This window comes from Procambarus clarkii, chromosome 17 (genome assembly GCF_040958095.1).
Source record: "Procambarus clarkii isolate CNS0578487 chromosome 17, FALCON_Pclarkii_2.0, whole genome shotgun sequence".
In the NCBI taxonomy this organism is placed as follows: domain Eukaryota; kingdom Metazoa; phylum Arthropoda; class Malacostraca; order Decapoda; family Cambaridae; genus Procambarus; species Procambarus clarkii.
Window position 1 is genome coordinate 14124594 of NC_091166.1, and position 3926 is coordinate 14128519.

Sequence of the window (3926 nt, forward strand, 5' to 3'; positions counted from 1 at the left end):
TAGGTGTTGCCTCGCCACGGTCCGGTAACCTCACTGGGTGCGTGGGGTTTAGGGTGAAAACCGACAAGCGGCCCAACAACTTTGCACCAAGCAATACCAAACCACAGAAGAAAATATCAACTGCCCTAAAGCTGGGCACATGGAACATCAGGACACTGACACCAGGTTTCTCTGACGACCTGCAAGAAATCAATGACGCCCGAAAAACAGCAATCATCGATAGGGAGCTGAGCAAACTGCAGATGGATATTGTTGCTCTCCAAGAGACCAGGCTCCCTGGATCAGGATCTGTGAGAGAGAGGACCCTCTCTTTCTTCTGGCAAGGAAAACCACCTGATGAGACCAGAGAATTTGCCGTCATTTGGTGTGGGATTTGCCGTCAGGAATGCACTGTTGGGACACATTATGCCACCGATGGGGGAAACCGAACGAATTCTGTCTCTGCAACTGCACTCCCAAACAGGACCAGTCAATGTAATTAGTGCATATGCACCAACCCTGACTTCTCCAGCAGAGAAAAAGGAAAAATTCTACGATGACCTCAACAGAGTCATAGCGAGAATCCCTGTAAAGGAGCCACTGTTCATCCTCGGCGACTTCAACACCAGAGTGGGTGTCGAGCACAACATTTGGGCCACTTCCCTGGGTCAATTCGGCAAAGGGAGAATGAATGAGAACGGGCAACGTCTGTTAGAACTCTGCTGCCTTCATGGTCTTTGTGTCACCAACACGTTCTTCAGCACAAAGCTTCAACTACGCGTACTAGTGCCTGTACAAGAATGTAACAACTCTTGTATATATCTCAAAAAAAAAAAAGAAAAAAAAAAAAGAAGGAAGGTGAAACGCCATGCAACCTCTGAAGAGACAACTAACACAACACCTGTACCCACTATTAGACTATTTTAAAGGAACTTCTTTTCCACAGCTCATAAAACGGAGGAAAGGGTCCTGAAAGATATTGTTAATAGAAACGTTATCCCTACAGACAAAAATCAGAAGATACCATTGACGATTTACTATAAAACCAAGAAAACGGCCAACCTACTCATGAGAAACTCTCCAGACACAAAGCAGAATGCTTTAAAAGAGACCAATGTCGTCTATGCCTTCAAATGCCCACTTGGGGACTGTAAGCCTCAAAGAATTCAGTATATAGGCAAGACAACATCTGGCTCCATTAAGGAACATATAATCTCTTCCCACAACCAGACCATCACCAGAGAAGTCTTAACAAAAAACACGGAAATCATCGATAGATACAGCAATAGCAGGCGGCTAGATATCTGCGAGGCACTACACATTAAGAAGTTGACACCAGCAATCAACAGTCAATTAATGCACAACTATATTCTACCCACTTCAAGACTCCGAACCAATATAGAAGCATCAAGAAATATGGGCCAACAGGCCCTTTGCAGTTACTTCCATTCTTCCCTTTAACTTACAAAATAATATACCCATTGTTTCGTGTTCTGTCTTGTGTTGAAAGTTTGTTTCCATCTCATCCAAAACTGTTGTAACATATCACCTCACCCAAATGCAGGTATAAAATCGAAGCTGTTTAAAACTCTGTTCAGTTATAGTTGTGTTTGTGTAAACTAATGTCTTTGAAAATGTAATAAGTTTTACGAAACGCGCTCAAGTGTCGTGTCAGACTAGAAATAAAAATTAATTTTGGCGAATTGATTTTTCAGTTACCATCAACAGTGAAAAAAATATAGGAAACATTGAGAAAATTCGTGTTAGAATTATTAATCTTACTTTTTTGGTCATATTTAATAATATTTTATATATATATATATATATATGAATGAAAACTCACACCCCAGAAGTGACTCGAACCCATACTCCCAGAAGCAACGCAACTGGTAACTACAGGGCGCCTTAATCCGCTTGACCATCACGGCCGTCAAAAGGAAGTGATAGCCGAGGCTATTTGAGCCACTTCCCCGACGGCAACTCGGATGGTAATCTTGGGCATAGCATTTCACCAAATCACCTCATTCTTTGGGGCACACGTGAGGAACACAAATGCGAACAAGCCTGAATGGTCCCCAGGACTATATGCGAATGAAAACTCACACCCCAGAAGTGACTCGAACCCATACTCCCAGAAGCAACGCAACTGGTAACTACAGGGCGCCTTAATCCGCTTGACCATCACGGCCGTCAAAAGGAAGTGATAGCCGAGGCTATTTGAGCCACTTCCCCGACGGCAACTCGGATGGTAATCTTGGGCATAGCATTTCACCAAATCACCTCATTCTTTGGGGCACACGTGAGGAACACAAATGCGAACAAGCCTGAATGGTCCCCAGGACTATATGCGAATGAAAACTCACACCCCAGAAGTGACTCGAACCCATACTCCCAGAAGCAACGCAACTGGTAACTACAGGGCGCCTTAATCCGCTTGACCATCACGGCCGTCAAAAGGAAGTGATAGCCGAGGCTATTTGAGCCACTTTCCCGACGGCAACTCGGATGGTAATTACCATCCGAGTTTCATTACCACATATATATATATATATATATATATATATATATATACATATATATATATATATATATATATATATATATATATATATATATATATATATGTCGTACCTAGTAGCCAGAACTCACTTTTTGGCCTACTATGCATGGCCCAACCCTACCTAACCTAACCTATCTTTATAGGTTAGGTTTGGTTAGGTAGCCGAAAAAGTTAGGTTAGGTTAGGTTAGGTAGGTTAGGTAGTCGAAAAACAATTAATTCATGAAAACTTGGCTTATTAGGCAAATCGGGCCTTGCATAGAAGGCTGAGAAGTGCGTTCTGGCTACTAGGTACGACACACATATATATATATATATATATATATATATATATATATATATATATATATATATATATATATATATATATATATATATATATATATATATATATATATATATATATATATATATATATATATATATATATATATATATATATATATGTCGTACCTAATAGCCAGAACGCACTTCTCAGCCTACTATTCAAGGCCCGATTTGCCTAATAAGCCAAGTTTTCATGAATTAATGTTTTTTCGTCTACCTAACCTAACTTTTTTTGGCTACCTAACCTAATCTTACCTATAAATATAGGTTAGGTTAGGTAGGGTTGGTTAGGTTCGGTCATATATCTACGTTAATTTTAACTCCAATAAAAAAAAATTGACCTCATACATAGAAAAAAGGGTTGCTTTATCATTTCATAAGAAAAAAATTATAGTATATATATTAATTCAGGAAAACTTGGCTTATTAGGCAAATCGGGCCTTGAATAGTAGGCTGAGAAGTGAGTTCTGGCTACTAGGTACGACATATATATATATATATATATATATATATATATATATATATATATATGTCGTACCTAGTAGCCAGAACGCACTTCTCAGCCTATTATGCAAGGCCCGATTTGCCTAATAAACCAAGTTTTCCTGAATTAATATATTTTCTCTAATTTTTTTCTTATGAAATGATAAAGCTACCCATTTCATTATGTATGAGGTCAATTTTTTTTTATTGGAGTTAAAATTAACGTAGATATATGACCGAACCTAACCAATCCTACCTAACCTAACCTAACCTATCTTTATAGGTTAGGTTAGGTTAGGTAGCCGAAAAAGTTAGGTTAGGTTAGGTTAGGTAGGTTAGGTAGTAGAAAACCAATTAATTCATGACAACTTGGCTTATTGGGCAAATCGGGCCTTGCATAGTAGGCTGAGAAGTGCGTTCTGGCTACTAGGTACGACATATATATATATATATATATATATATATATATATATATATATATATGTCGTACCTAGTAGCCAGAACTCACTTCTCAGCCTACTATTCATGGCCCGATTTGCCTAATAAGCCAAGTTTTCCTGAATTAATATATTTACTAT